General features: G+C 39.3%; 1 pseudogene; it reads left to right on the top strand.

Moving 5' to 3' along the window:
• Positions 1-11,987, top strand: part of LOC115068609 — a 55,326-nt pseudogene that overhangs the window by 8,477 nt on the left and 34,862 nt on the right.

The following is an 11,987-nucleotide window of genomic DNA, read 5'->3' as shown; positions in this document are numbered from 1 at the left end:
GACGCAGGGTGAGGCAAGTGGCATTCTCCTTCAGTGAGTCTATCTAAAAGACTCCCAAATTGCATAACTCTTATCTCTAAGGGGAAAAGAAAGTCCTTGAATCATGAATGGGAGATGTGAAGGAGAAGTAAAGGCAAGAGTAATTAGCATTACAAGTTCTAGACAGGGAACTATAAAACAGAACAGGGCAATTTTCAAATGTTCATGTGAGAGTCCATTGGAGTTTCTTGACAAGGGCTTCCAAAAGCATCCCTGTATTGGGTTCCTTCTCAATTTTCTTTTGTCTTCCAAGGCTGGACTCTAGAGTGATGGATTCAGGATTTGCTTTCAGGCATTTTGATAGCTGTTGGAGTGGCTAGAATAAGTGTCAGTTACCTCTCAAAGGCTTCTAGATAGGGAGAGAAAACAAATTTAGCCATCATTGTATTTTTTAGGCTAGAACAGTGGATTGCCTCTCTTAGCTGTAAGTGGGCACTACAGTATTGTGGACCAAGATTTGAAGTCTTACATCTGAGTAACGTCTTATTAGGAACAAAATTATCAATGAGAGATAATTGTCTAAATAACATAAGAACTTACGTCTAATGTCTCGGTTGTGTAATCCCCTGAATCCTTAAAATATACTGATGACTTTAATTTTGGTTATACTTTCCTTTCTAGTGTTTAAGACCATACTGTTGGCCCAAATAAACCAATTTATTTTTACTCTTAGGGGGCAGGGCTATCTAAACCTTAACATTTTGGTTCCTCCTGAGCCTGGATGGGAGCAGGACCTCTGGCCGGCTGACTCCGTGTGGGTAGAACTTGCTCGCGTGATGTCCACTGGTTCATGCAGCACAGCCTGTGTGCGTCTCTGGCCCTCCCGGAGCGGTTGATGCGCTTTCGCCTTCTGGTGTGGTAACCAGTGCACGTGCCTTGTCTTTGGGCTCACCATGGATAGAAATCCACTTTTTCGTACCCCTGGTTCTGTCCCCAGGGGACTCAAAGGGCTGCAGCCAGGATCACTCTGGCCGCAGGAGATGCCACAGATGGATTCCCTTTATGAAGATCTTTTTTGGTATGTGGACAACGATGAAGACAGGGCTGTGGATCTTGTTGAACTTCAGGAAGACCTGGAGGATCTAGGGGTCATTTAGTCTCTGGAGGAGGACCACGTGGGCTTCACAGAGCTCAAATTGATGTTGGAGATGGGAGCCCTGGAGAGTGGTATGAAGCCAAATTTACATAGTCCCAAGATCCACCTGGCGCTCCTGTGGTTTATCAGTGCTTCTGTTTATCAAATAAAATAATACAGGTCCTGAAAATGTAGTTAGTCTGCAAAGTGCTTGTCTCACATGCGCCTAGCTCTGGGTTTGATAGGCAATACCACAGAAACCAGTGTGGTGGCACAGGCCTGTAATCCCAGCCCTGAGGAGGTGGCCATCAGAGGATCAGAAGTTCAAGGTCCTCACAGCTAATATGCTCAAGCATATTTCTGCTTTTTCCTCTATGGCTATAATAAAACTTTCAGCATTAGATCACTTTTGATATTGGCTATAGTTTTGTTCTTTGGGGTCAACTTGTTCAGTGCCCTCACCTGTCATGACTAGTCTAATCAATAGCTTTGGACTCTGGGGCTCAAGTGCTTCTATTTGGAGAACTGCAACATTCAGGACACATGTGTTTGGGAGCTGAGCGGTGGCTGGGAATTACCTGTTTGTTTTGTTTGTCCTGGAGGGGCGGTCTTGGAGTTCAAGAGTGCTGAGGGGTCCTCATAGTGCACCCTAATGCCCAGATCTCAATTATCAAGACTAAGCGTGGACATCAATTCCTTTCTGAAACCTTCTCTTCCCCAGCATCTAGCCCAGTCTTCACGGTATACCTTGCCTCATGCATAATGCTCATTTGTATTTTCAGGTTGTTTTCTTTTTGAACCTATTGTTCTGTACAACTTCAGACAATTGACACTTTGTGCTCCCCAAAATGTTGGATGAGCTCTGTTGTGTTACAATTTAGTAATGCTCCTCCTGTTGACTTTTGGAGTCTTTGAGTTCATGCCGCATGCAAAGTGCTGAACTGTAGCTTGGTTTCTTCATCTTTTGCTATGGTTGGATAAATGTTCTCAAAGGCGTTCCTTTTAAAATATTTATTTTTATTTTATGTGTATGAATGTATTGCCTGCATGTAAGTGCACCCGTGTGCAATGCTGCAGAGGTCAGAAGAGGGCTTTAGATTCCCCTGGAACTGGAGTTAAGGACAGTCATAGCTGATAGGTATGAATGTTGGAGAGAGCAGGCAGCAGGTGGAGGAAGGCACCGAGGCACAGATGGAATTCTCAGCGGGATACAGATTTATTTTGCACAGGGCACCTTTCCCTCGGGGAAGGGAAAGATGTCAGGGAAGGGAAGGGAAAGATGTCAGGGAAGGGAAAGATGTCAGGGAAGGGAAGGGAAAGATGTCAGGGAAGGGAAAGATGTCAGGGAAGGGAAGGGAAAGATGTCAGGGAAGGGAAAGATGTCAGGGAAGGGAAGGGAAAGATGTCAGGGAAGGGAAAGATGTCAGGGAAGGGAAGGGAAAGATGTCAGGGAAGGGAAAGATGTCAGGGAAAGATGTCCACCCACGGGTTGTGAGCTGGGACTTTATATATGGGGGCTTTAGGGGGTGGCAGGGGGGAATGTTTGGGGGAGAAATCAGGGAGGGGGAAGCAGGTAGGATTAGGGTGTGAAAGTGTTTACGTTTTCCCTCTTAAAATGAGAGAAAAACAGCTTCTAAAATCTCTGGTTATCTGGTAGAATCTGCTTATCTTTGGAGGTCAAAGGAAAGGCAGGCTGCTTCTCAGCAGAGTTTGTTTCCCTTGACTCCAAAGGTCAAGGTGAGGTCCCTGTAGGGGAGGGGGGAAGCTGCTGTTATTTGGAACCCTAACAATAGCTGCCATGTGGGTGCTGGGAATTGAACCCAGGCCCTCTGCAAGAGCAGTCAGTACTCTTAACTGTTGAGCCATCTCTCCAGCCCCTCAAAGGCATTACTTTTAAAGACTTGGTCCTCAGCCAATGGACTGCTGGGACATGGTGGAACCTTTAACAGGTGGAGCCTTAATGGTGGAAACTTTAAGGTTGGAAATCTTCCAGGTTTAGGGGGTGGGGACTTGAAGAAAACTTGTCCCTCTTCTATCAAAGTGTGATTTGCATTTTCTTATTTGATACTAGTTAACCTTCCATAAGACATTCAGAGTTGTGCCATCAACAAGTTCAGTCTTTTGAAACATATTTATTCCTTATCAAAATTTATTTTCCTGCAAATATTTTTTGCAAAAGAAGGGATGAGGCCTGTGGAAGTTTTGCATACCCAGTGGTGAAGGATGAGGGCTTCTGCATCAAAACCAAAGGAAAGCTGTCTTCCAGGGCTCTGTACCAAACACATGGAACATTCTTTTTAAAATAATCTTGGGCTTTTTTCTCAGGTAAAGGTCATATCTCAAGTTATGATATGAGAATTCTCACGTCTGTAGCAAAAATTTCATTTATATGGGCTGAGAATTCAATTGATGTTTTTAGAAAGATAGAAATTTACATATAGTGTTAAGATACAAAAGGTATAACTTTTTATTAAGAAAATGATACTTTGTTTTGTTTTTCTATGAAGGATGAAAGACTGATTATACAGATTATACAGATAATGGCAAGGCCAGAAATAAACATAGAATTTTGGTCCACAACCTGCAACCACCCATCTAAGAAACTTGGTCCTTAGAGCAGATCAGGAAACTAATCTGTTTAGTTAGCCTTGGATGAAGTCAGGTTTATATTTCTTGACAATCTGGGAAGCTGAACATTAGCATTTGTCAGTCCCAAATGGCCAGGAATTGATTAATAAAGAAAGGTCACAACTGACAGCTCTGCTAATTTTGTCCCACTTCCAATTCCAGCTATGCCCACCCACCCAGTCACCCTGGACACTCTGCTCCTGGTTAGCCAGCCTGTGTCCACCCTGTCCCTGGCCAACAGCCTTTGAGACCTCTCTTTTTTCTACTACAAAACTTCCTGTCCACTGCCCATGTTTGGGTCTCTGACAAAACACAGATGAAGGTGGCTGACTCCCTTACTACAGCAAGCTCAGAAGAAATAGCCTTTGCTTTGGTGATTTTGTTGGTCTTTATTTCCACAGAGGGACTATAGAAGGCAATTAAAAAGAAAAGGTTTAGTCTTTATATTATTAACTTGATGTCATGAGCTGCTTGGAAAACTCCAGGAATCTGTACTTATCACAGGAATGGTTGCAGAGATAAGGATATAGACAATGAAACTCTTCAAAGACAGGGTCAGGGATGTAATGTCCATCATATTAAGTGATATACATCAGATTCAGAAAGATAAATTTGCACCTCTCCCCTTATATATGGAACCTTTACAGATTATTTGTGTGCACACACATGCATATGGCAAGAAAATAGAAAGAGGACTATTTGGGAAGAGGAGGGGTACTAGCAGGAGGGGTAGGTGGTTAGAGAGGATTATTTGCCACTTTGAGGAATCTGTTAATTTTACTGTTCTTTTCAAAGAGCCACCTTTTGACTTAGTTGAACCCTTTTCAATATTTTTTCTTTTCCTATTATTTTTCACTATTTTTTTCCATTTTCTCCTTTTTGTTTTCTAACTTTCTAAGATTATGATAATCCTCAGTGATTGATAATTGCTTGGAAACTTTTCTTATTTTCTAGTTAGGCATTTTAAACCATAAATCTCCCTCTGAGCATAGCTTGGATTGTACTTCCCAAGTTTCAGACCTTTCTTTCTAATGTTACATGGTAGGTCTGACCATTATACCATCCTGCCACGGTGCAGCATTGTCTATGCAGAAGAGAACAACTATGAGAGTGACAATTTGTAAGCTGTGGATGGGCCATTGTGCCTTAATTAGTAAAAGGTTTGTATTTGCAGTGGCAGTGGAAGAGCTTTTGCAGATATCCTAGAACCTATCTTATTTTCAAAAGCAATGATTTCTGTTCCTATAGAAATGAATAGTTTGATATGACAACTTTTATAAGAGTCATCTTTAGGAAAAGATAATTTTGGAACTCAAAGGGAAAACTATTATGTAGACATGAAATCCTATGTTAGGTCAAGTGTTTGTCTTCTGTCTTGGGGTTTATAAAAAACTACATGTCAAGAAAATTAAATCCAGAATTCAACTCTGAATAAAATGGCTATGAACAGTTAATGAAAAATTTAGGATGTGATTACATTAACCTTTAAAATGTTGTCTTTTAAAGTACTAAATGCATCAATTTTCTAATTGAAAATTTAACTCAATATCTATAATCATTTTGCAGCAAAATGTTACTTGCATTACAAGTCTTAGCATAATGGATTATAATATATCAGGCCAAAAATAGGTACTTTAGTTTTAAAGGAAAACAATCTATTTGAAGTATACAAACAATTAATTTAGTACTTTGACCTATGTTGACATAAAATATTTCTCTTTTTTTGTAGAAAATATTTACTACTGGTGATATCAACAAAGATGGGAAGCTGGATTTTGAAGAATTTATGAAATATCTTAAAGATCATGAGAAGAAAATGAAATTGGCATTTAAGAGTTTGGACAAAAATAATGATGGTGTGTCCTTTTCTATCTGTCACTTCCTATGAAAGCGTACTTTTCTTACTTTCAAGTCTAAGATAATGCATATTTAATCTTTTTTAGGTAACATAATCTGTGTTGCTATTTTAGAGCTGTGATTATGAAAGTTCATACTTTTATTTTTTTTAGATTTACTTTACTTTTAATTATGTCTGTGTCCGTGTGTGTCTATGTGGGGGTATGTGTCCCTAAGTACAGGTGCTGTAGAGGCTAGAAGAGGTTGTCAGATCTCCTGGAGCTGGTGTTAGAGGCAGATGTAAGGAACCCAGCATGGGTGCTGGGAGCTGAACCTGGGATCTCTGCAAGAGCAGTATATGCTCTTAACTGCTGAGTGGACTCTCCAGCCCCAAGAGTTCATATTTTAGGTGAAAGAAGTTTATATATAGCTTTGTCTACTGAATTAAGAATTGTCCAAAAACATTCACTATGGAGCGTTGTGCTGATTGTACTCACAGTTATGACAAATTGTTTTCTTGTTCTCTTCATGTGAGATTCTTATTCTTGTTCAGGTACAAATATTGTACGTTGTAAAATTCTAAAACCTTCAGATGATCTTACATTTGATAATCTTTTTGAAGGATTTGTTTAGAGAAGATACTCTCTGCTTCTAAAAATGAGAAAAAAATAGCACAAATCTGTACTTTCTGATTGGGATTGAATCCTCTCTACTCAGAGTAGCAGCTTGGAGTTAAGAGTCCTAGTTATGTAGTTAGAAAGCAAAGACCATGTAGGAGAAATGGAGGAGCCATGCAGATCCCATGTTCCGAGGTAACCACTGACAGCACGAGCAGCCCCAAGCCCCTCACAGCCTATGAATAGTCAGGGTTACTCATTCACAGGCTTGTTATTCAAGTAAGAAGTTGAACAAAAGATTGATAGAAAATGCAGTTCTATCAGGGGTTGGCAAACTTTTAGTAAAATTTTAGGATAGTAAATACTTTAGTTGAGTAAGCCATGTTTGAGTTGTGGCTGTATCTCAGCCATGTATGTAAACAGATTATATGGTTGGGTTCTGATAAAACTTCACTTAATAGAGAGAGTCAACAGTCTTGTTTGGTTTAAGGGTCATAGGTGGCTAGCCATTGACTTATACTAAACATGAACTTAAAATCAAAGCAAATTCCATCAAATCCTTTGAATGGGCTTGATGATGATTCACATATGTGCTTCTGAGTGGCAAAGAGCTGAGCTTGTGATGGAAAGTAGCGTGACCTTTGTGACCTATAATAGGCCTTGTGTTCTTTGTCCTCAAGTCCAGCCTTAGTCCAATCCTCATGCAAAATTCAGTTCTTAACAATCAACTTTCCTTCCTCCCTGTAAGCTTTTATCCCAACCTGGACCTTCTCCAGTTTAGCTGTCTGTGTAGAGTTAGGGCAGATGATTGCTGGGAGCTGGATCAGAATCAGCTGCCAGATGAATGCAATACATAAGTTGTGCACAAGTCATTGTCCATTTCTGAAAAGTATAAGCAAACTGTAGAAAAGAAGATGAAATTTAATGATAACATTGTAATAAATGTGAATAGTGAGTGACCCTTTAATATCATTTAAAAAATATATTTTGAAACAATTTCTCATTATTGACTCATTTTGCCAGAATCGCTTAATGTAAAACATTGATGGTTATTTTTCTCATTATCTGTGTACTCTGTACTGGTGAATATTACTACTTTTTAGAATTTAGCCTCAAATGTAACTCCCGTGCTTCCCAGGTATCCGTGGATATGGGTAGAGTAGCCAGGGTGCTGACTGTACAAATTGCTAGTTGAGATAGAATAAGGCGACTTCTGTGTGCTTAAAAATATGGTCACAATCTGTGTTATTTCAGTTCTCAGACTATAACCAATATCTGTTTCAGGGTCTACTTTATGTTGAGATTTTTGTACCTTTTTTAAAATAAATAATTTGTTGAGAATTTCATACTCTTTCCGCTCCAACTCCTCCTATATCTCCCCATCACTTCTTTTCTGATAACTTTATGTACTCTTTCTTCTTTGATTTTTTTTTAAATGGGACTTTTGACTACTCTAACGTTCTCCCTTCTAAAGAAGTAACCCTAAAATCTTTTAAGGATTAGATAAAAGCTCCCAAATATTTTCGACATTTTGGCCTTTGGAACAGAGTAGGTTACTAAGAGGCCCAAGGACATTGTGATTTTAGCTCAGAAACTGGCTACTTTTCTTTGGGGTCTTTTTACCCTAAACTGCCTAGTGAATTCCTACCTCCTATTCTTATCACACCATCCTCTGAAGAGGTTACCCAAATTGCCAATAGGGAATCGAGATGCAGACTGCTCTGGTTTCTTCCATGCTGAACAGGGACCCAAGGTGAGGCAATTGGAGTACCCCTTCGATGGGTCTATCTAAAAGACTCCCAGATTGCACAACTCTTATCTCGAGGAGGAAAAGAGTCTTTAAATTGTGAATAGGAGATGCGAAGAAGTAAAGGCAAGAGTAATTAGCATTACAAGTTCTAGACAGGGAACTAGAAAAAAGTCAGAACAGGGCAATTTTCAGATGTTCATGTGACAGTCCATTGGAATTTCTTGACAAGTGCTTCCAAAAGCATCCCTCTGTTGGGTTCCTCCTCATTTTTCTTTTGTCTTCCAAGCTGGACTCTAGAGTGATGGATTCAGGATTTGCTTTCAGGTATTTTGATAGCTGTTGGAGTGCATAGAATCAGTGTCAGTTACCTCGAAAAGGCTTTGAGATAACTGAGGTGTTGCTGAGGTGTATGAATGACCTGAGGGTATGCACACTGGATAGCCTTTTCCCAGCATGGGTCATGCCTTCTCTTCCTAGCTTTCAACAGATTGTATACTTTAGCCCTCCCCAAATTCAGCAGGCCATGTGTGATTAGGGTCAAATTACATACAGTTGGATAATTATAGACTTGAGCCTAATGTCTGGGAAGTGTAATCCCTTGAACTCTTAAAGAAATATACTGATCACTTTACTCTTTGGTTACACTTTCCTTTTGGGTGTTTAGGACCATATAGTTGGTCCAAATAAATCAATTTATTTATACACTTAAGGTCATTTGAGGATCTGTTCCTCAGGGGTCACATGGGCTTGGGAGGGGTTCCTGGCTCTGTTCTTTTACCAGTTCCATCTATGTGAAGATAAGTCAAAGGTCCTGCTTGACCATGTCTGGCTTCACTTGGAAGCATGAATGAGATGATTCCTCCAAGTTGACCCTCCTCTTTGTAGACTGGACACTGGTTCAAGTCCATCTTGTGGGGTCTCCATGTGTATTTTTGTGGACAAATTTGCTTTCTAAAATGTTCCCCAGATGTAGTGCTAAGGTTCCTATGCCCAAGAAAGTCATGCTGTGCACTGTACAGAAACTAAAGATTCATTAGACCATCAAGTCTGAGAATGAGATGTTAGTGAATCAATGATGTGCTTTACCTGAGGTATTTGGACAGAAGCATATGTGAGACAAGGTTAGATACTGACCGGCTGATGAGAATACTGTGATAGAAGCTTACAAGCACGTGAACCTGAATTTCCTGTAGGAACAGTGGTCTAATATTTGCTAATTCAGTGTTTGTAGCGACTGTATAGAACAGGGCTGCTGCAAATAACAAGAACTGACTGTGAAGGATCTAAGAGTGTGGTTGTAGAGACTGTTCCAGAGGAATCTGAAGATGCCACCTCTGCCCGGCATTGTTCAGATTCCTGGGCTCAGCTGTCCAAGGAGGCTCAGCTCAGAATCCTGTCACTTCTCTAGGTCCTTCTCTTCCAAGGTCTTTCCTTTTACTCTTGTCATTTTTATCATCCTCTTTCCCTGAGAAGCTTTTGTCAATGCCACTGTGACAGAACCTGTCTTTGTTTTATCCCAGTTCACATGCCAGGATCCTCCTGAGTGTGTGAGAGGCTTGAGGGAGGCATGGGGGGGGGCTTTGTTTATCACTTGTGCTGTCTGTTTCCTCTCCGTTCCTCTTTTCTGTTTGTTCTGTCTTCAGATGTGCTCAGATTTCCTATTAAAATTTTTCTCTCTTCCATTGTTTTCCTGCCTTTGCTCTTTTTATTTTCAGTGCCACATTTCTCAAAGAATATTCTCAGCCCTTTGGCTCCATTTCTTCATTTCCTGCTTCTTTTTCACTTAGTCATATAATGTGACATGATGCACAGTGTCTGATTATTTATTAAAATGTGGATATGAATGTTTTAAAAATGAACAGTTCCTAGTTTAATTGAATTTAGCTCTGAAGTTAGAAGGTCATGATTTATATATCAATTCTATTACTTAATTACATCACTTATTAAGGCCACTGGCGCTTTCAGCGCATTCTTCAGAGGAATATCACGGAATATCTACAAGCCTCGTATGTTAACTGAATCATAATGTGTGTGTAGTAGTTTAAGTATTTGTTAACGTTTGAGTATTCATGTTGTGATATACATTTCAGCCAATCTATGGCTGACCTAAAGCATAATTTTGCCTTAATCATTTGAAACTTTCTCAAATTCCAAGTCTGAACTTATGCTGTTTTCATTGCTTAAAGGAAAAATTGAACCTTCAGAAATTGTCCAGAGTCTCGAGATGCTGGGTCTGAGTATTCCTGAAAAACAAGCAGAGTTGATTCCTCAGAGGTGAGCTCCTCATCTTACTGACAGTTGTTGACTTTCACTTTAATGTCCTGCCTTAGCTACTTAGCTGTAAGTGAGGCTTTAAAACCTTCCCTGTACCTCATCGTTCCTTATTTTATACACCGACCATCTTTCCTTCCTTCTCATTTTCATACATACATATGTTATCTACAGTACAGGGATGGGAGAAGGAAGACCAGACTGGACTAGTTTGTCATTGCAAGGCCTCTGGTAACTGGGACAACAGTAAGGTGTTAGAATTAGAGATAGGACGTATGGGTTTGAGTATTACTTTTCTTTAATCCATTTGGTTTCTTTCTTGTTTTTAAAAATATTAGCATATGATAGTTATACAAGATAAGGGGCTTTGTTATAACATTTCCTACAAGTATTCAATGTACGTCAATCATAGTCACTTCTCCTCTTACTCTGTTTCCTTTCTGCTGGTCTCCCTTACCCAAATCATTCTCGTGTGTCTTTAAAAAAAATCTCGAATTTACATATGAGAAGAAGCATATGGTATTTGGTTTTCTGAGCCTGGCTTATTTCTTCTTGTTAAGATGATCTCCAGTTCCATCTATTTACTTGCAAATGACATTTTATTCTTCTTTATAGTGGTCCATTCTCCTGTGTGTGTGTGTGTGTGTGTGTGTGTGTGTATCCCATTTTATTTGTCCATTTCTCTGCTGATGGGCATCTAGGTTGATTCCATTTCTTGACTATTGTGAACAGTGCAGCAATAAACATAGACATACAAGTATCTCTCTGGCGTACTGACTTAAAGTCCTTCAGGTATATTCCCAGAAGCAGTATAGTAGGGTCATGTGGCAGTTCTGTTTTGGTATTTTTGAGGATCCTCCACACTGATTTCCATAGAGGCTGCACTGATTTACATACTCACCAACAGTGTATGAAGTTTCCTTTCACCCCTACATTTCTTGTTGCTTGTTTTCTTGATGAAAACTTACTCTGACTGGAATGAGATGAATCTCAAGTCAGTTTTCATTTTCATAGAATGTTGAACATTTTTCATATATTTTTCTCCTTTATATTACTCTGTTAATGTATTTTCCCACTTGTTGATTGGATTATTTGTGGGGTTTGAGGGTTCAGTTAATTTTTTTACATTTATTTATATTTTGTGTGTGACATACATGTGCTCACATGTGCTATGGTGTGTGTGTGTGTGTGTGTGTGTGAAGATCAGAGGACAACCTTCAGGAGTTGGTTCTAACCTCTACCATGTGTGTTCCTGAGTTGAATTCAGGTTGCTAGGTTTGCGTAGCAAGCACGTTTTTTTTTTATTTTCATTTTTTTTTAATTTAATAACCACATGGTTAGAAAAAGCATTTCATTACAGCTTTAACATATTCAGTAACAATTTCCAGAGCAAGAATATGACTCTTTCAAAACTGGCTGTAAATTTTTAGGTTCACAGTTGAATTAATATGGTTATACAATATTCAGCTCAGTATAAACCCCATAAACCCTGTAAGACATAAAATTGAATGAATCTTTAACCTTTAACAAAGATCTCTGTTTTGTTTTAAAATATGCTGTTTCCTACATTTTTAATGCTACTAACACTTAGATGTTTGCACATGTGTCTTTAATCTCTATGTATCTGATTATTACTAGTCACAGTCAGTTATGCTCGGATTCTTGCTACCTGAGTATGGATATAAAATCATCAGGTAGATATTAATGGTAATGTTTATCACCTCTACTAATTAAAATTATTTCTCTTACATATATACTCATAAACTGGTAT

This window comes from Nannospalax galili, unplaced genomic scaffold (genome assembly GCF_000622305.1).
Source record: "Nannospalax galili isolate Female #2095 unplaced genomic scaffold, S.galili_v1.0 scaffold889, whole genome shotgun sequence".
Lineage (NCBI taxonomy): Eukaryota > Metazoa > Chordata > Mammalia > Rodentia > Spalacidae > Nannospalax > Nannospalax galili.
This window is presented reverse-complemented; position numbering and strand designations above follow the sequence as displayed.